Below are 22978 nucleotides of genomic sequence, written 5' to 3' on the forward strand. Positions count from 1 at the left end.
TCTTCAAATGATCATCCATACCTTCTCTCAAAACCATCTGCCTACTTAGAATCCTTTTCATTATACCAACTTCCTCTACCACTGTGAAAGGAGATCTGATCCCAGATTGGGGTTAAAAGGAAAGTAGATGTTATTCTCTGATCACTACTACAGCTTTTCTTTGAGAAGGTCAAGGCAGTTTACAAATGTTGCTATTACATATATAGCAATCCTCATATCAATTCTGCCAGGTAAGCAACTGATAAAAAATTTCCCATTTGAATTTCAGCAAAGCTGTCAGAATATTAAATATTAAAGGTGCTATCTTAACTTCAGATTTTTTATAATTATCTTAATGTCATGCTCAGTGACAATGTGATGTATATTTTTGTTATATATACACATATATATCTTATTATATATATATATATATACACACACACACACATACTATATGTGTATATATGTATAAAACCACATATGCACACAAACATATATGTATAGTCACGCTCAGCTGCAACTTTCTCATCTATTCAGAGTGAGTTTTTATTTCTCCATAGTGAGAATAATTTTGGGTAAGTAAATGAAAGGACCCAGCTATTTTATGGCAGCTTCATCTTATTCTCATGTTCTAGGATTACTTTTATTTTTAGAGATTCAAAAACATTTTTTTTTAATCTCTAGAGTATTCCTTGCTCTTCTAAATAATAAGTATCTTTTTCCCCCCAAGGCTTCAGCCATCTTGCTTAACTAGTTAATTTGAAATAGAGGCAATTCCAAATTCAAGCCTTGGATGACACATGCCATGGGTCATGATGTGGCAATAAGCTACCAGGACCTACCAAACGTATTGTAGATTTGAATCAGGTTGTCTTAGGTCTAAATAGACTAATCATGTTTTTGTAGATAATCATTATAAACAAAGAGAAATCTTAGGTATACAACATGGCGGTAATGCTAAGCAATATGTCTGTCTGTCTAAGAGTATGTATGTGAATCCATAGTTTTGTCTAAAAACACATGCCTACATCTTTCAGATTTGAAAGAGAAACAAAAGGAAGAGAAGATAAAGAAAAATAAACAAGTAAGTGGTAAGCAGTATTTCAAATGGTTTACCTTCATCTGAAAGAATGGAATACAGAGTAATGATAAAAGTTGCACTAAGGAACTATTACTCCCCAGGCTCTTCTTACCCCAAGTCCACTTACATATTCAGTTGTCACTGGCAGCAAAATAATTAAACATGAAGAAATTTTAGAGTTCATGAAGTTTCTAGGTGACAAACTATTTCAGTGCTGGTCATCATGTGTCTGGCTCAGATCTCATTTAGGGAAGGGGTAAAGGGAAGCTACTTTAGTATTATTCATGAGTTATAGAAGGCATTGATTTCCATAATAAAACTGAAGTTAGGGGATCTGGCTTAGAAACCAAAATGACAAACCAAGCGAGTGGGAATTCCAGTGCTGCTCTTTCTGTTGAACAGTAGTATGTATCCAGACACAGAAACAACTTGGAATTAACTTCAGGGAAATAAAAAAGTCGACCATTTCCCAGTCCCAAAGCTACTTTATTTTGTTCCATTGTTTTGTTTAGAACATGATACGCCCTTATGTACTCCTCATGACACTTGAAAAAAAAAGTTGTCAAGTATATTGAAAAAGTAAATTATATAAATGAATGATATAAGAGAAACTTTATGTACTAAAAAAACCCAAGAATAGTATGCATATATGTGTATGTGTGCACATATGTGTATATAAATATTTAAAAGAAAAACATTCTGTGAGTCAAGATGGTGGAGTGAAACTGGATCATATATCCATCTACCATTTATTTTCTATTAACTAATGACAAAAATTTTCAATAATTAAAAAAAGTCTACTAGTGTCAAACAAAAAAAAATAAAGTGTATAACCTCCTGTGATAAATATCAAAAGTGGCAGCTAATGGCTTGGCTTTTTTCCCCTTTTTTTCCCCCAAAATAATGTGGAAAGAAGATTAATTAACAGAATCCTGATAATTCTAATATCTTCTAAACTAGAGAGAGGGAGTCCAGAAGGATAGACAAGGATCTACAGAGAAAACCGGAGGTAAAATACTTGAAAAAATACTTCAAAAAGCTGGAGAACCTCACATGTTGAATTAGGGGGATGACTGCAAAGACTTTAAGCATCCCACCACAATAGTAAATTCTAAGACAATTAGCATATCTGAAGGCAGAGCACAGTACATATCCTAGAAGCACTTGTAAATAGAAACACAGAACTAAGCTCTCCAACTCTAGATGGTAAGGTTGGGGGCGGGGGGAGGGGAAGAACTGAATCAGATTTAGACACTGGGAAAGGGGATCAAATGGAATACATCCAATTATGTTAGAAAAAATGGGTCTCTACTTCAAGTTACCGATTTCTGCCTGATAAAGAAGAGTGAGACAACAAGACAATTACATAATCACATATTAAGATTTTTCTCCAGGAAAAATCTTTCTAACCAGGTTTAGCTTTGTGTGCTCATTACAAAATGAATGACTGTGCTCTCTTCATTGATGACAACGTCCCTGGTGTTGAGTATTCTTCTGTCTATCCTCCCAGCAGACTCTGATTATTTATTATTATTATTATTATTATTATTATTATTATTATTATTTCCTTAAAAGAGCAGCTTTGTCTCTAGCTTAAGCTAGGATTATAGCAGTTCACTAAGATTTCATCTTGCTTAAAACATATTTTTATTTTCTCCTGGAGTAGGAAAGGTAGAAGATCACCCAGTAAGTACATTCAGTAGATTTTTTCAGTTCACTAGCTTCCACTCAGCTATTTGCTTATTCACCTACTGCCATTTTACTAGATGTAGTAGAATAAATTAAAAACATTTCTCTGTTTTTATGCCATCAAATTGCAAAAGTACTTGATTAAGGAAATGAAATTATCTGATTTGACTTACTGATATGTTCCCAACAACTCAACGTACAAAAACAGGAGGGCCATTTCTCCATGGACCTGATATTTTGTGAAGACAGCATATGGTGATCAGAGGACATTAGGCAAGCCATTAACAAGGCCCATGAACCACTTTACAAAATATTTTTGAAATGAAAATTAATGGGTAGTCTTCTCTGAAAGCTCTTTCATAGTTGAATGCAGCTGGATGAGATTCATTTGCAAAGAGATATTTTGTTTATATTGCTTTTGACTTCATTAAGCAAAAATATTGAAAAACAGCTAGCTATAGCTGATGCAAAAGAACACAAAAGCAGAAATTGTTTCACACTATGTTTTAAATGCATTTGGAAGTAGATGATTTACATGAAATATCATCTCACTGCTGCCATGATCACCAAAACACCCAAACAACAAGAATAAAAACAGAAAAACAAAACAAAACAAAACAAAACAAACACTTGCACACACAAAATCTGCAAAAGCAGTTCAAAAAACTGCTTGTTTGGTTTTCATTTTTAAGAACAGAAGGAAGGAAGGAAGGAAGGAAGGAAAGAAGGAAGGAAGGAAGGAAGGAAGAGAAAGCAAGAAAATTGGCTTATTCTGAACAGAACACAAATTGAACTAAGGATATTTGAAAGGCTGCTACTTCATTTGCAAAAGCATATTTATATTTCTGTACATTTTAATCAACAAATACCACTTCTGCAAATACAGCATGTCATTTCTTGCCCAGAATTTCAAATTTCTATATTCTCAATACAATTTTCATTACTTTTACATAAAATTCCTTTCTAGAATCTAGACATACTCATTTGTTGATGTTACTTTTACAAACTTTTTCAGAGATTAGCTATAACAGAAATCATGAATGTATATATGTTATCTTTCCTGGAAATTCTGAGTTCTCTAAGAGAAAGGGTTAAGCATTTATGAAACTCTTAGTCCACTTTTCTTTCTTTATTTAGGGTACTAATTAAGCTTTAAATGATATCCTTTGATCCCCATTTATCTTTGTGAAAATTAATGACATTTTTCTATTTTTCTCTTCTTTATCCCACATTTGTTTGAAGTTGCAAAATTCCTACTTTTCAGGAACATACTTACATAATACTATTCTCTCTCTTTTCACACCTTTTAGTCTTAGATCTACAATTAAATATATTCAGTGTTCACCATGAAGGCTTTTGTCAAAGTTTAACTAATAAAAAACTAAGTTGTATAAAGCTTATCCTCTAGTGAATATGGCATTCTCTAAGCTCTTTCAAGTTTAAAACATTTTTTTTAAGTAACTTTGACATTAGCTTGGCTCAGACAGACTTTCTTTGTGTTTTTGAAAAATGAGCTTCCATCAATAATTTTGTTGTGAATATTGTTGTGGAGAAGTTTGATGATAACCTGATTCTCTTTCCTTTAGAATTAACCTGACAATTTTGCCTGGAAACCTGAAGGACTTTTATAAAATATCCACAAGGGCTAAAAATTATTCTAGGGTATATTTAAGGGGTAATGAAATATGCCCTTTCAATATATAACTGAACAATTTTTAAATAATAGCCTTAATATATTTTTTTCTGTTATCCTGTTTGGTTTTCTGTTTCAAGGACTCCAATTTTAAGAATTTCAATCCTCTTACATAGCTATGTCCATTATCTTTTTTCTCTGATTCTTTTTATTATTATTATTATTATTATTATTATTATCATTATTTTGGTTTTTAACTCCTTTCCACACATTCGCTTCATCAATGCCACTCATAAAAACACTCATGAGAATCTTTTCTTCCTTGGGAATCCTTCAGTTGAACTTTTATTGCTGAAGTCTTTTATATATATATATATTTTTTTTTCTCTTTCTTTTCTGATCTACTCAATTTTGATTTCAATCCTTTCTGGTTTGTCCATTTCTAGTTTTGAGTTGTACTGATTCAAAGTGTATGTATTCATTATCATATCTGTAAGTGATTGTTTAAAAAATATAGTTAATTAAGGTTGGAGTGTTTTGTTTCAATTTTCCTTGTTTCTTGGTTATTTGTGTGTATGAGAGAACGTGGTGGGAGATTTTTCATCAGTTAAAAATTTTTAATATTCAGTATCTCTTTTATTTTTGTAATAGATTTGTAAGGGTGTTGTCTATAATTTTCTTTTCATTTGGAAATATCTTTTTTTTTCTCCTAAACAAGCAGTAGTTAGTAGGAGGCAAAAGGACATTTTAGTAGCTTTATATCTTTTGTTCACATACATTGTCTTATGTTGTTAAAGTGAAAAGAAACTTCTTTAATTGAGGGCATCTTTTTTTTTTTTTTTTAATGTAACAGGATTTTCTGATATAGTGATTCTTGTGTATAGTTAAGGGCCTTTAATTTTAACTTTTTAATTATTTTTTTTTCCTTTAGCATTAAAGGCTCCAAGGAATATTTCACACCCTTCTAATTTGCCCATTCTTGCTTAGAAATAGTATCAGTGTGCCTGGGTGGGTCAGTTGGTTGATCATCTGACTTCCGCTCAGGTCATGATCTCATGGCTTGTGAGCTTGAGCCCCGCATAGGGCTCTGTGCTGACCAAGCTTTGAGACTGGAGCTTGCTTCAGATTCTGTGTCTCCCTCTCTCTACCCCTCCCCTGCTTGAAGTCTGTCTCTCTCTCTCTCTCTCTCTCTTTCTCTCAAAACTATATTAAAACATTAAAGAATTTTAAAAAAGGAATTTAGAAATAGTATCTTCCTAAAATTGTTACATTTGGCCCCACATAATATCAAGCACCTTCTTTCACCTCACCTATTAGTTTCCAGACTGGGACTATCTCCTGTGGGGGTGATTTTACCTGTGGTCAGCCACTGCTAACTTCCCACTTTCTCTCTTTTTGTTTCACAGTCTCTGTCTCTCTATTTCAGTGTGGGCTCTAGAGCCAGCTCTGCTGTTATGGGTGTTTATATTCTTACATTCAGGTAATTTTAAGTTTATTGTATTTCCTGTACACCAGAAATGCTAAAGATGTGAGTGTGTGTGTGTGTGTGTGTGTGTGTGTGTGTGTGTGCAGTTTATGTTGCTTGCAATGGTTTTGGAGGATGTTTGGGGGAGATTTGGGTTTATAAAGCCACTATTATCCTATGGCAGATATGCATGAGTGTGGAGGTGATATTTTATGTGATATTTTAAGAAAGTATCTGAATAAAATGCCAGGATAAACCATACAGGATTTCCTTTAAGAAAAATCGAATCAGAGAGAAAAGCAATCACAAGTAAACTGAGAGAGAATATGCTAAGAGACCAAGAATAAACAGAGATCAGTGTGGCTAGAAAAGGGCTATAAATGGAGAGTAGTAGGGATGAGGCTGATAAGCTAAGTAGCAGGCTTCTCTATATATGGATTTACCTATTCTGAATATTTCATATAAATGGAATCATAAACATGACCTTTTGTGACTGGCTTCTTTCACTTAGCATAAACTTTTAAAGACCATTCACATTGCAGCATGTATCAGTACTTCTTTTCTTTTAATGACTGATTAATACTCCACTGTATATACCATTATCATAAATCAGGTTGTGAACATTTGGGTTGTTTCCACTTTTGGTTACTGTATATTGTGCTGCTATAAACACACAGGTACAAGTATTTGAACAGCTGAAATAACTGAATGTTCCCAATTCTATTTGGTATAAGAGTTTTCCTTTTACCTGAATGTGATGAAAACATATCTGAGAGTTTGGAGAAAAGAGGCATGAACTAATTTACATTTTGAAAGATCATGTTTGCTGCTGCTAAATGGACAAGAGATGGCAGACAGAGAGATAGGAGCTATTGCAGTAATCTCATTGACATATAACAGTGCCTTGGACTAGGACAGGAGCAGGAGTCATGGTGAAAAGAGATATAATTGGACATATGTTTTTGAAGTGACACCAAGCAGCACTTACTGAATGAATGAGAATACAAAAGAAATTCTATTTCCAGAATGACCCTTAAGTCATTGGACTAAGCATTTTGATAAATGACATGTAATTTATTGAGGTTATAAAAATAATAGGAAAGGAACAGGTTTGTGTATATATATATATATATATATATATATATATATATATATATATATATATCACATCACCGTTTTTTTTTTTTTGAAACAAAAAGTTTAGAATTCTTGTTATATATATCCTTGGAGATAGACAATGTATAAGTGAATCAGCAGAGATATCGTGGTGAATTTAAAAATTTGGAAGCCATGGGAATAGATGGAATCACATGCAGTGAGTGCAGAGGAGAGATAAAGTCTCACACTAAGTATTCGACCACTAGATCATGTAGAGGTCTGGAAGAGACGTAGGAGAAAGAAACGTGAAGCAGGAAGAAAGGGAAAAGAAACAAACCAAAAACTAAAATTGGAAGCCAAGTGAAAAATAGTGTCAAGACTGAGGAACAAACTAGTTCGGTCAAATTTTAATTTGAAATTTTAGTGGACAGGAGTCGGTTGAAGAGAGCAAAGCAAGTGAAGGAGTACAGAATATGAGTTTGGACAGCTTATTTATGAGTTTTGCTCTGAAGGGGAGGGGCTGGATGTGGAAGGCACTCAAGGAGTATGTGGTATTTAGAGAGGACAGAGTTTTGGAATATAAGGGGTAGTACGTCATGTTTGCCTCCTATTGGGAAGGACGACATAAAAGGGAGAAACTTCGGATTCATGTGTGTGTGTGCACAAACAACTTGCTTGTGTTCAGATAACTGCAGAAGCCAGCATGCAGATGAGATCATGGAGTGGACTTGAGAAGGCCTTGAGAAGGCAGTTTAAGTTCTGCCACATAAACAGCGCACAGGTAGTCCTGTGCTATGTTAGTAGTGTCAGTGATGGGAAAATGAGGGCGGCCTCTACTGATTGCTTCTATTTCCAAATACAACAAAGAACTCTAAGGAACTATGGTAGCATTCCTGGCTAGGGCTATTAGCCCACTTAAGACTTCTGGTCACAAACTTAAAGAAAACAACAGACTTCTGTTTCATCTGTGAAAGAATGCAGATGCTTTTTGTAATACAGTTCTATAATCCTTTATTAGCCAACCCCGGAATGTGGTCTAAGTGTTCAGACTACTTCGGGTTTAGAAAGGCGATATCGTGCACATATTATATTTTATAGAACACTACCGGGGGCGGTGGGTTGCAGCAGCACCCCCAAATCAAACTTATTAATATTTCTATAGCAAAGGTATCAATAGACAGAAATAAGTGTGATGAAAAAGACATAAAAACAAGATTTTGAAAATGGCCCCACATCAGTCTGGTTTAATTTTGATTCCAAATGAGTTAAGAAGTATCACTTAGTTTTTAAAGCTTTTTGTATTTCACAATTGTCATTGAAGACCTTTGAATCTTTAATGTATGGTATTTCCTTGGTTCACTAGTTGCTGAAGATGTTAATTGAGGCTCCAAGTACAAAAAATATTTATGATTAAGTAAAGTTATGGAAATATCACATACTAAATTACCTTCTTTGGAGATTACTGATGTATATTAGCATAAGTGCTCTGAGAAGACACAGCTATTTGTCTCTAACTCTCAAACAAATATTTTTTTCAAGTTTGTTCCCTCCCTCCCCCAGCATCACTACTAACACGTCCAGAGTAATTTTTCCATAAACCAGGCTTGAAGAGCATGGTGGGGATTGTTCAAAATAGTGAGGAGAAATTAGAAAAGGAAGCAATTTCACAAATGTATTCAAGTTAGTCTCAGATAAAATGCTTCCAGTAATTGTGCAGCCATAGCCACGGACATTGAGTGTACTTAATCATGTTTTGTAAATATCTCTTAATTTAGAGAGAAGTAGGCAATAAAATGAGATATAAATCAGTAGGACCATTTGTGTTAGGCTGCCTATGCAGTTTTACAATACTATACAACATTAAAGAAATCTAAAGGTTCAAATGTCTATGAATCTCTGAATAATTTACTAAACACAGTAAATGAATCAATTAAGCAATTCAGGAGCTTTACTGTTGAAAGAATTGCCTTATAGAGTCTGCATTTCAGTTGAGCATAATAACAATGAATAAAAATATAAGATTAATAACACTAATGACTCTTGATTTGGAGCCTTTTGATAGGCTAAATAATGTCCCCCAAAGATATCTAGGTCCTAATACCTAGGACCTGTGAATGCTATTTTATATGGCGATTAGGACTTTACAAATGTGATTAAATTAAGCCTCTTGAGATGAAGAGATTACCCTGAATTATCTCCATCTGCTTAACAGGATATTTTCTCTTTTGGCCAGAGTTACTCTCTGTAGCTGGGAAAAATTATTTTCTGATTTCCAGGTATTGTGTCAACAATAGTTAAAACAGGAGAATCATGGCTAGAAAGAAATCACTGACTTCATCAACTGTATTAGTGTCAAAGATTAGACATAAGGCTTTTGTCTCTAAATAATACAGCCTAGCAATTTGTATTATATCATTGGGTAACATCATGGTTAAATTTAATTTGGCCATGTGGAATAAAAATAAAATCTTTGATTTTTTTTTTTTTTTTTTTTGGTATGCTAAAACTAATTGTCCTCAAAATGCTCAATAATCAGATTACCTTCTTGGATTAGGTATTACTTTTCACCTATACTGGAGAAAAATATCATGAAACTATCATAATTTTCACTGGTGACAAGGCTGAGGAAAACAGGTCTTCCACATTGTGTATTAAAATTGTTAAGACCATGGAAAGAACCAAATATTTTGGCAACATCAAATATATCAAGAGTGAAAATATTCACCTTGTTCCAGAAATTTTACCTCCTAGAGTCTATTATACAGAATTACTTATATATTGCACAAAAACATGTGTGCAAAGGTTTTTACTGGAATACTAGTTGAAAAATGGAAATATTTAGAAAATTTTAAAAATAATAACCCCAGTGTCTACCATTAATATTCATGTGATCTAATGGATGAAATTATTGACTTGGGAGACAGACATGAATTTAAAGAAAGGTTCTACCATCCATCTGCCATATAACTTGAAAAAGTAACATAAGATCTTCAAATTTTAGTTTTCTTGTCAATGAATTGGGATTAGTAATACTTCATAGAATTGTTGAGTAAACTTACTGACCCAGCAGACAGCTGAACATGACAGATTTTTCAAATAATTCTCTCCTCTTTCCTCTAGTCTATGACCTTTATTCATTAGAGGAGTTGATACTGTGATACAAATACTATGAATATTCAGTAAATACTCAATAGTTTTCAGAGTACCAATTAAATACAGAAAAAATTTGATGTTGCTTTATGCAATTTTAACAACTAACTTGTTCATTATTATACAAAGGCATCTAATATCCTATTTATTCTTTAAAATGTTAAGTTCTATCAGACAGTACAACTTTTATTCTTATATGATAATTCATTTTACACATGAATCCAATCTGTATTTCTTTAGCTCAATTGCATGTTTTGGTTCCACTTCCCTTGCTCTATCATATGCTTGTACTATCAATTGTTAATAGATAGGAGAACAAGGGCTTACTGAGGCTTTATTTTATAAAAGAAAAGATGCAAATGATATGCATATATTTTTACCCATAAAATTTTTATATTTTAGTATAATTTTTGTCCTGGCTTCACATTCTAATGATGAGTCAATTAAACTTGGAATTAAAATGTATGTTGAATATAGAGGGGAAATGTTGCAATAGTTATGTGATATTAAACATATACTTGCAAGTTTAACACTACTAAACCAAAGTAAATATGTTTTTATGTAGCGCTACATGCTTAATTACTAGCAAAAGATTTTACTCTTATATTTTCAAATATGATTGAATATTTAATTGATGAAAATTGAAACTAGTTGACATATTTATTATGGTTTAACAAGATATGAAACAAATATATATAAGAAATTATTATAGGTAAGTTGCTATTAAACCTAAATCTTAAATTTTCTCTATAATATGGTTAAAAGTTTATTATTTTCTGCTACAGAACTGCTAACCAAAGAATAGTTTAATAATTTACATTTTTCTAAGTTACTAAGCTACCTTGAGACAAAGGATGATACCTGTATTTGATCAAATCACAGTGAACTATGTATTTCTTTTATTATTAAGGTAGAATCTTCTCACTCCTGGGAAAAGAAAGTTCTATCAGAATCCTTACCCTACAACTCAACTCATAGTATTCTATAATTTTGCCAAGTTTTAAACTTACTTTGAGAATCTTATATTATATTTAAAAAAAAAGATTTCTTATGTGCAGATGGATTCAATATATTGACTAATAGCATCTCTAGTCATAAAGGAAACATGTTGCTATTCTCATTTTATATAATTATCTGAAGTAAAGATTTTTAAAATCTAAATAGAGTTATCAGCCCTTTTAACTTTGATAACTTTTCTAATACAACTATCTATTAAGCATCTCAGCCAAATGGAAATAATTTTTTTAGAACCCTGAGGAGATAAAGACTTTTGGTTCCAACGAGTACCATAAGATTGTTACATTTACCTATAACTCTTATATGGCAATGCAAGCTATTTCCATTTACTGCCCTTCAGACTTATTTTTCAGAATACCTGTGCAAATATTGATTGACCAATAAACTACAGTAAAACTATTCTAGATTAACAACGTTTGTGTCTAGTTGGGGAAAATAAATGGAAATATAAGTTGGTATAATATTTTTGGAAAGCAACTTGGCAGCATGTATCAGAGGCCTAACAAACCTTTACTCTCCATTGCAGCAATTTCATATCTTATGACTATCTTCAAGAAATTTACCATTAACATCAAAAAGAAATGTAATCAGAGATGTTCACATCACTGTGGTCTACAAAACAAATCCAAGAAATATTTCAAAAATCTAAGCTAAGGGAATAGATCTGTAACCTTTTTTACATTCACTCTGTGGGAGTTTATTGTTATATAAAAGTACTACTGAAAAATTCTGCAGCATAAAAAATACTAATAAATGAAAAAATTTAATAAAGCAATTTTATAATTTATTATGCCATTCCCACTCTAAACTCAATATTACCAGAATCTATTGTTAGTCATCTCCACCTTTGTAGCAGGGTGAAAATCATACCAATTTGCCAGGGACAGATAGATGTCCCAAGATGTGAGACTTTCATTGATAAAAGCAGGAAGATCCCTGGCAAACTAGAAAGTTTGGCCACTCTACTTTGTAGAAACTTGAAAAATATTTGATTAATTAATAAATGAAGGCAAAGTTATATATGTGATATAATTAAAATACCATACAAGTTTTTTATTGCATAGAAACATGCATAAGAGTAATGCGTACAAATTTTGGAAGAAGTTATGTTAAAAATAAAGAAACAGGTTTCCTCTTTTTTTTTTTAACTTTCCATAAATTAAAATTTTATATATGAGTTCTCATTTCTTACAGGGGAAAAATTAAAAAGACACCTGAATTTTGTGTAAGAACTGAGACATCAATAAAATAATGATCAGACAAGTATCTTGTCACAAAGAACATTTTTAAAATAAAAACCTCAAGCTTTATTATAATTTTCTATAACTATACTGATTACCAAAGAAATAGGTCTGTCTGAAAAGTAAATTCTAAAAGGGAAATTTTATTTTATTTTACTTTAATTAATTAATTAATTTATTTATTATCTTACTTTATCTTAGCTTATCTATCTACCTACCTACCTATTAAATTCCTATATAGTTAAGATACAGTGTTATATTAGTTTCAGGTGTATGATATAGTGATTCAACAATTCTATACACTCAGTGTTCATCAAGATCAGTGTACTCTTTTCTTTTTTTTTTCATTTTATTTAAATCCAAGTTAGTTAACATAGTTAACATGTAAGGATGATTTCAGGAATAGAATTTAGTGATTCATCACTTACATGTAACTCCCAGTGCTCATCCCAACAAGTACCCTTCCTACTGTCCATCACCCATTTAGCCCATCTCCCCCTACCCAACACCCCTTAGGCAACCCTCATTTTGTTCTCTGTATTTAAGAGTTTCTTACAGTATGCCTCGTTCTCTCTTTTTATCTTATTTTTCCTTCCCTTCTAATGATTATGTGTTTTGTTTCTTAAATACCACATGAGTGAAATCATATGATATTTACCTTTCTCTGATTGACTTAATTTGCTTAGCATAATGCTCTCTATATCTATCCACGTTGTTGCGAATGGCAAGATTTCATTCTTTTTATGGCTGAGTAATATTCCACTGCATGCATGTGGTATATATATATATAAATATTATATATGTATATATATATATATATAGATATAGATATTATATATGTATATATATATATATATTTATATGGCATGTGATATCCATTCATCTATCAATGAACACTAGGGCTGCTTCCATAATTTAGCTAAATAATGCTGAAATAAAATAGGAGTGCATACATCTTTTCCAATTAGTGTTTTTGTACTCTTTGGGTAAATTCACAGTTGTGGAATTACTGGATCATACGGTAGTTCTATTTTTAATTTTTGAGGAACCTCCATACTGTTTTTCACAGTGGCTGCACCAATTTGCATTCCTACCAACAGTACATAAGGGTTCCTTCCATTTTTCTCCATAGCTTCACCAACACTTCTCATTTTTTGTGTTTATTATTTTAGCCATTTTGACAGGTATGAAGTGATATGTCATTGTGGTTTTGATTTGTATTTCCCTGGTGATTAGTGACGCTGAGCATCGTTTTTATGTATCTGCTGGCCATCCGTATCTCTTTAGAGAAACATCTGTTCATATATGATATATATATCAAATCACCACCATGTACATTTTAAATACCTTATATTTTTACTTGTCAGTTATACCTCAATAAAGCTGACTTTTAAAAAAATCTCATACATTGATTCTTAATCATTTTTTAGTATTGGATGTGTTTGACAATCTGATAAAACTTGGACCCCGTCTCCCTCGATTAACATTTATATAATTCTGTATATAATTTCAGATTACTTGAACAACTGAAACATGAAATACTGAAACATGAAAAATAAAATTAACTTTCTTCTGAATACACCATCCCACATATCTGATACTGCACTGCAATTAACTGAAATAGCACACATGTGGAAACCTAACTTTCTTAATGCAAAGGCTCTGTGGTCCCAATGGTCTTAATTAAATTTCAAAGCAACTCACACTTTAATTCGAAGGCAAGGAAAGTATGGAAATCACACATTCAGACTTTTTACTTCACTATGATGTAGAGAATAAGACCTCTTCCCTCATAATGGATGAAAACAGGTCAAGATACAATTAAGCAACCCTGTGGTCAGATGAGAGAAAAATCAAGACATGAATGTTATAATAACTAAATGCTTTTAATGCAACAAACCATTCTAACTAATTGATTTCATTGTAGGAAATTAAAAATGAATTACAATTGTTACCCAAGTCCATTGCTTTCAAGAATGTAAGGGCTGGAATATTAAAGTGTAATCAGTGAGCCCAGAGAACCTACTTAACCACTGAGCTTGGCTCAGAGGTATGTAAGATTCAAGTTTGCCTAATTCTTCCAAAGTATTTGAACTTACGAGAGAGTAAAACCATAGCAGCTAGCTGCCACCAGGACAAACACTGGTTGTACAGTTTGGCAAGTTTTTCCAGGAGTTCATAGCATATGAGCAATAAATAAATTCTCTTCTTTTTTTTTTTCCTTTGATTCTATTCTTCTTTTTTTTTCTTCTTTTTTCTCTGAGCCAGTGAACATTAGATTTCCTGATACTTTTCAACAGAAAGGGTCTTAATTGCTGTGCTAATATCACAATCACACAGCTAGTAAGTGACAGAGCTGAAATTTCAATGCAGGTCTTCTGACTCTGGAGCCTGTAAGATTATTTCAAATCTATAATTTGATAGAAAAAGAAACCAACAGAAAATGATACAACAATTTACTGGGTGTTTCCCCAAACCATTGGGCCTTCACTACTGTGAGGCCAGACCATTGGCTTCATTGCTGACAGCAGAGCCTCACCCATATCCTCTCCAACTTCCCTCAGCTATCTGGGGTTAATAACGTGCCACATGTAACAACTTCTTCCATAAAGCTGTCTTCTCCCAACAGGATCAAGACAAAGTAATATGTGTCTCCTTGCTTTTTATGAATGAGCACTCTATAATTTTTTTTTTATGTTTATTTATTTTTGAGACAGAGAGAGACAGAGCATGAACAGGGGAGGGTCAGAGAGAGGGAGACACAGAATCTGAAACAGGCTCCAGGCTCCGAGCGGTCAGCACAGTGCCCGACGCGGGGCTTGAACTCACGAACCGTGAGATCATGACCTGAGCCGAAGTCAGATGCTTAACCGACTGAGCCACCCAGGCACCCCTATAATTTTAAGAATCTCTATACTGTGGTCTCTGACCTCACCAAGGAGACCTCTGTACCTCCCACCACAAGTAATTTTCTCACACAGGGTTACACAGACTTAGGGCGATTCTTACAAATAGGACCCACATCTTTGAACCCCTGTATTTTACTTTTGATTATACCAAACTTTCAGCTCATATATTGTGAGTAGATTTTAACCCTCTCACTGGGGAATGATGCTTCCTGATACACTGGCTCCTTCACTGCCTTCATACATAATTATTTTGTTGTAATAGTGTTAAGCCTAGATGTTTCCATACAACTCCTACTGTGGAAGATAGTACATCCCAATATTAATAGCCATAGCACCTAAAATGAAATTGTATATATATATAAAAATATATATATAAATATTATATATAGTTATATATAACATATGTAACATATATATAACATATATAAGTATATATATAAATAAATATAATTTCAATGAGATATCACACACAATAGGGCTAGTTCATAATTACTAAGATAGTAATACACAGCAAAGATATGATGGATAAGCCTCTTTCAAAGCTTTCCGATTTTTAGCTGCATGGATCTGTTTTAAATAGCCACATCTGTTATAAGATAATCCTGTGAAGAGGGTAACCTGTGCACTGACTATCCATCCATCTGGTAACAATGTGACAAACAGAAGCAGAAACAGTCAATTGGAGAAGGAGAATGCATTTGCTGCCAGCCCGACACTTACAGCAATGCGTTTAGACTTTCATATTCACTACAAGACATCAGACCTACTCAGATGGGTGCACAGAAGTCGTAATAACCTCTTGAAAGTACATTATCATTTCAGGCCTTAAAAATCTCTCAGAGAAAGGTAATTTAGTAGATGGAATGAGAGTAATCTAAAAGAGTTTGGGACTTTCTGGCTCCTGGCTTCTCATTCCCCATCTTCAGCTTGTGCGATGAGGACCTTTATCTCATCAATCCGCAAGCATTCTGGAGAATGTACAATGCAGTACAAAAGTACACTGCCAGGTAAGGTTAACTTATTTCCCCAGTGCCAGGCCCAGATTCAGATTCGAGCTTCATAGTCTTCTGTGATACTATGATATGATCTATCATATGAAAAAAAATTGAGTAAGTCTTTAAATAGCAAAAGTTGAAGTGAGATTAATATGTGTCAGTGACAAAGTCACATGTTATCATGTTTTTAATAGAATAAACTTTTTTAAAACAATGAGAAGTCTCATTACATATAGCAGCAATGATCAGTGGACCATCAAATCATCCAAAACCAAGAAACCTAAAAGACAACAGAAATGTCAGAACTATTTCATAAGCCCAGATTATTCCTGGGTATTGTGGCATTATGCCCAGAAATCTAAAAGAGAGGGAAAATGCTAGAATTGTTCATTATGCTGAGATAAATTTTCATATTACAGCATACAGCAGAATATGTAGCATATAGAAGAATAATATATTACAGCATATAGCAGAAATGATATCAAAGCAAATGTCATATATCAAAGAATAAAAAATTTAACATATTAAGCTTTTAATAGTATGATATAGAACTATATATTATTATATAAATTTTGGTATTATGCAATTCTTGCTTGTATAGGACCCTGCCTGATTACTTTGCTTCTATGAAAATCACTTCTCTGATTTTTTTCAAGATAAATTAAAATTCTTTATCTCATTTTCTTGGAAGTCAGCTCTTCTCACAATGATGTGGCCTGAGTTTCAAAAAATAAGTAAGTTAAAATGAGTTAGCATATATAAAGCATCTATCACAATGCTTATCAATGGTCAATGTTCAATAAAAGTTGAATTTTCTCCCTCCTTGCTGTACCTGCCAACATCCAAACTCAAGCATAAAAACACATTTTTGTATGTACACATATGAAAGGAGAGAGATAAGAAGGGAGCGAGGGAGGAAGAGAGATTTCTCTCCCTGTGACAAAAAGTGAAGCAACAATCTCAACTCTATTGATAGACACAGAATTTGTTTACATTTGGAGGAATAAAAGTTCTCTGTCCATGTAAGAAGTGCTTGTACCTGAGACCTGAGATGTCTGCTACCCCTGGCTACACTTCCCATGAGGAACCAATGGGGAAGGCAAAAGGACCGATTCTCCAGGACTTTTCATTCCTTCAGGACCAGCTGTGTGCTCAGTAATATTTAATGACCAGCTTTCCGGGAGAAAAAAGGTGTCTGAGGCATTTACCCATTTCTGTGATGTAAATACTCTCCCATCAGAGCTGGCTATTAACGTGAAGTCACTCAATACGGAGTTGGGGGAAATGTAGTCCTGAGCCTCGGACTCTGGCACGCAGTGTTAACGAGGCCCATTCAGGGGATCCACACCACAGAATATGGTTGCATCCTGGGGATATACCAGATGGCGTTGCTGGCACCAATGTGGCAGACTGTGTGCCATTTGCCATTCTGATACAGCCTTTAATCAACTTGGGTCATTAATCAATTTTGGGTCCCAGTCACATGTTCTTATATTTTTTGAAGATCAGATGACACTTGGCATTTCCAATAAAATATAAGACTTAAAAATAATGGTATGTTTTACATTTTATTTGAGAGACACAGAGAGCAAGTGCGAAGCTGGGGAGGGGGGCAGAGGGAGAGAGAGAATCTCAAGCAGGGGTTCGATCCCACGCCCCTGGGATCATGACCTCGGCAGAAATCAAGAGTCAGAAGCTTAACTGACTGAGCCACCACGTGCCCCAAAATGACAGTTTAAAGTGTGAAACATGTTTCACATTCTTCTCAGGCATTATCTAATAATAAACTCACTGAATTTATAAAACGAAGTGGAATTTAAGATTAAAAATCTATATACCTATATACACTTTCCTTTATGCTTCCTTACTGGTCATATTCCACTTTGCTTTCTTCTTCTCTTTGTGCAGCTGCTCTAATTTCCTTATTTTAAATGCGATTCTGGATTTTAACAGCCTTCAAACTGCAAGAGGAATGTCTTCAACATGTGCAAGTTTTAAGTACAGCCTCACTGTATCCTCAGACTTTTGGGAAAAGAGCAGAGGTTTCTTCTACTAGACTCTGAAATTACTAATTATCCAACAATCAAATCATTTAAATTTATTAATGTTTACAATCTAAAGATCTTTACTGGGGCTGCCTTGGGAAAATTAGGATATTATCTTAGTCTTGAAACAACAAATCATACATTTAATTCAAAACATATTTAAAACATAACAAAACTCTATGATTTCAAGTTCTTGTATATCATACAAACTGCTTTATATTTGGGGTCCAACACAATGTCTACCTAGCTCATACTAGATGCTCAACAAATATTTGTTAAATAAATGAATTAATTCCATGTTCTGTGGTCTTTGGAGTTGTCAAAATTTCACAGAATAATCAATACACTGAGGCCTGTAGGGAAACAATGAGACAAACATTTTCTTAAATGTCTAACCATCCTTCTCCCAACTGCCTAGTAAAGAATGCAATATAGTGACTATATATCATTCAAATTGAAGTGGGATATCTAACAAGCATTTTTCTTGTTCTAGAAAAGCATTAAGCTGTAGGAGAAATATGGGCCCAGAGATGGGGTTTAGTGGTAACTGTAATCTACATTGAGTAAGAAAAAAAAAACACAAAAAAAAAAACCCATGGACAACCCTTCGAAATATTAAAAAAAATTATTAAATTGTCAGTGGTGAAAATAGTTTTCTAATAGACATCTCACAACCACACTAAGTCCATATAGACTAAGAAACAGAAGTGGGTAGGGATGAGCACACATACAAAGTTTCAAAAATAAGCTAATAGAACAATCAGAATGGACTCTGAAGGTAACTACATTCCCTGGGAAAATTTTTTGAAAATGCTACAATTGTTTTCAGTAGTTACAATATTCTGTTTTTTGAGAAGAGCCAAATGAATCTTATGTCAATCCTCTTGGGTAATTTTTTTTTTTTTGTAAGTGCAAAACCAAGTAGATTCAAAAAGAGGGGAAAATATACCCACTCGCAAGACATCTAACAAATCTCTTAAAAGGCCATCTGCTCATAGCTGAAAGTGATATAACTCAATGGCGACACAAACGCTGCATTTAATTTTTCAGGCTTAGCATACTGATTATTTTATCTATTATGCTGCAGAGTGAAGCCAGTAGGCCTTCCTCTAAAAGTAGGTGCAATAGAAAGTGACAGAGTTTTATTACTGCTGGAAGGTACCTAGTGGAGCTCTGGGAAAAATTACAAATTTCCAACGCAAAGAAGTCATAAAAATTTATGAGACACAACAAAGAGGAGTAAAGGCACCCAGCAGCAGGAAAGGTGACAAACTCTGAAAGGGATCTCAGATATAAGTTTAATGATCTTCAAGTCTGTGGCATTTTATTATTACCTACCAGTAAATATAGGAGACAGGTAGAAAGCATTTATTGCTCACTGGACCACAAAAATCATTATTTTGCAGGTAAAATCAGAAGCAGTCATGCATAAGCATGTACGTTCCAAGCTTAAACAAAAATTCTGACAATAAAGATGTTTCACTAATGTGCATTAATTACTCCTTATTATATAAAAATTCCAAAATGTAACTAAAAAATATAATCCTGAAAATGAGGAAAATATTTTAAAAAGATACATTTCATTTTATGAGAATAATACCACAAATAAAATCAAAATAGAATCCAGATACTATTTCTAAATCATAAAAAATACTATCGGTACTTAGTTGTTGTACAAAGTCAATCAACACATTTGGGATCCAGGTGGTCATAGTAGGTCATAGTACGCCATAGTAGGTCCCAACAAATTTGGGAGTCAGTTGCATTATTTGTGCATCTAGAAATGGTGAGAATGTATGGTAAGTGAATCTGAAGTTGCCATGAAGCAATAGTTATTATCCACTCTCAGGTGTCACTAGGATCACCCAAATCATCTTGTAGTTAACAATTGTACCACTCACAAAAGTGGTTCGGGAAAGTCCCATATTTACCATAGGAGAGTGGCTGATCCTGTGAGGGATTATGGAAATGAAAAGATATTTGGTCTGACAAGCAATCCAGTTCTTTAAACTTGGTTTATCCTCTTCTACCTGATACAATTTTGTCCAGAAAAGAGTAATCATAATTGTGTGTCCTAGCTCTTTCTTATTCTTACACGTGGGTGGGGCTAGGAGACTAGCTTTACCACTGCAAGTGTACCCTCTTTCCCTTTACAGAAGATTTTGATAGGCAATATTGAAAAAGTACATCTCTCCATTTGATAAGGCCCTCGAAAATATAATAGTCTACATAGCTTCAAATATAGCAAAATTTTTGTTTGTTTTGTTTTTAACAGTGGATTTTAATATGTCAAACTTTTGTATATTTGTACTCAGATCTAAATTACTTGCAGGTGCATCTCTCATTTTCCTGATACACTCTAGTTGTTTTAAGTTGAGTTTTTATTCATTAATTTTCTTTAACCCTTGGCAAGCTAGAAAGTCCTGTTTTAGGAATCTAAGATCCACAAATATGTAGCAAATCTAAGAACAGCATTTCCTCTACTTTATAATTGTTGCTTACCCTATACTTAAGAACATTCTTTAATTTCACTTGCTGCTCATAAATAAAACCAACCTGAGCAATTAGATCCTTATTCTATTTACCCTTTGGGTAGTTAAACAACATTAATTATTTGCATGGAGATGGTTCTCTTAATTTTCATGGTGTGGTCTTTGTAAATTAATGATATCTAACTTACATCACATTTATTCCAGTTCATGATTTCATGCTTATTGTCAGTTCCATAGCTTACTATATGTTTGTCTACATTCACAAAGAATGGAGTAATTTTTGCCTACTTTTCTCCCCTTAAAAATATTTATCTCTTTAAATATTGTAGTTATTAGTATTGCAAACTATGATTCTAAGAGGATTGAAAGATTCTCAGTTTAAAACTTAGAGCTGGGGTTTCACACCCACCTTCCATTTGACATGGGCTAATTGCTTAATATTTACGGTCTCAAGTATTTTTAAACTATATAAAAGTAAACTGTATAGAAGTAGTTCTCAGATTGCAAAGTTGTTGGTAGTGGGGACAATATATGAAGGATCTAGCATAATTCTTTGCAAGGGATGCACATTCAATGTAGTTATTATTCTCATTATTGCCCCTGTCTTCATAATAGTCATTTTATTACAGTATTCCTTTATCGGTTCTGGGAAAATATGAACGGGAATACATTCAGGATTACCTTATGGAGAGCTGTTACTCTGCCTATTTTTTTTTACATTTATGGTAAACAAGGAAAATGATACTTGTATATTTTCAGTATTCATAATGGAACCCATTTCTAGGGCTGTCATCTATTGTTCTTTTAATTAGGTCGCAGAAGTTTATACACTGTGAGTCTGTACTACCATTCGGTCTTTGCTTACTTTGTTTTTCTTTTGTCATTTCAGGTCATCATGATTTGGAGTGTAATATTTGCAATGTGAATATATTTGTACTTGAGATTTACTCTTTCTAACAAACTGATAATATGACAGAAAATGTGTTAGGATCATTACTACACTATTTTGAATTTACGTATCTTTGCTAGATACCAACATTAAGAAGGTTCGTAAAAAGATTACAGTAAAAACCTGGCCTATTTCCACTTCCAATATTCCTACCAAATGTCTATTTTGGTGGATTATTATAAAAGTATTTTCCAGCCTAACAAGTGCTGCATTGTCTCCTTACAGGGAGATTTCAGTAAATTTCTCTCAAACAGATTTTTCTTCTTTCATGTCCTGATGCTTATTTCTTGAAGTGAAACTTTCTCATAAATGTTGCTGTAATTTTGAAATGTGTTTGTATGTTCTATATTTCTTTAATAAATGTATAGAATGTTTATTTTGTCTTAGCTCAATTTATAAAACACAATGGTATTCCGTAAAAAGGTGTAGCACCTGCAAGTCATAACTGTATGTCACCAAAATAAATTATGATGAATTGTGTGAAAGATTCTGGCTCGAAAGTTATCAGCTTAATATTATGGTACTTTGGTGCAGCAGATGCTTACATTCGTGTGTAAATTATTTGGAGATCATGAAATGATCACCTTTTATTAAAATTAGCTCTGACATGAGATAGATTCAAAGCAAAGCAGCTATGTTGAAAATTATTAAATACATTAAATACTAACTATGCATTAATTTCCACAGCTTAACATCCATCATATTTTTTTTATTGACATTTGAAATCCTTTCAGAAAGTCTAATTTATATGTTAGGTCATCACAATTGAAGGTGTCACAATACGATTCACAAAGGCTGCATTATACTCAGGTCCCTCTCATTTTCCTTTGTGTGGTAGTTTAAATGTATACACACACACATAGCTATGGGAATTTTAAATATACTTTAATTGTTTACAAAAAAAGTAGAGTTACATGCTTTATTTAATAATGTTACTATTCAGAGTAAATGCAAAATAGCTAGATGCTAATTGTGAGGCTGTTGTTCTTTCTTTATCAGTTATACCTTTTCTCTCTAAAGATTCTTACAGCTTCCAAATAGAGGTAATAGCATGCCTTATAGGCTCTTTGTTGCATTTTGTTTATTCCACAATTGTACTATTTATCACATGATTGCTACAGTTTATCTTTTTACTTTTCTATATCCTCCCAGAGAATTTGAATACTCCTAGAATAGGGACCAGCATTTAAGCCATTATGTAAAACAATGATTTATATTTGTGGTGTTGTCTATAA

General features: G+C 33.3%; 1 protein-coding gene across 3 annotated transcripts in view; it reads right to left on the reverse strand.

The window, feature by feature from the left end:
• The window catches only part of GRID2 (glutamate ionotropic receptor delta type subunit 2), a 1475947-nt gene that overhangs the window by 787283 nt on the left and 665686 nt on the right, over positions 1–22978 (reverse strand). The gene's annotated exons all lie outside the window — the stretch shown is intronic.

This window comes from Leopardus geoffroyi, chromosome B1, assembly GCF_018350155.1.
Source record: "Leopardus geoffroyi isolate Oge1 chromosome B1, O.geoffroyi_Oge1_pat1.0, whole genome shotgun sequence".
In the NCBI taxonomy this organism is placed as follows: domain Eukaryota; kingdom Metazoa; phylum Chordata; class Mammalia; order Carnivora; family Felidae; genus Leopardus; species Leopardus geoffroyi.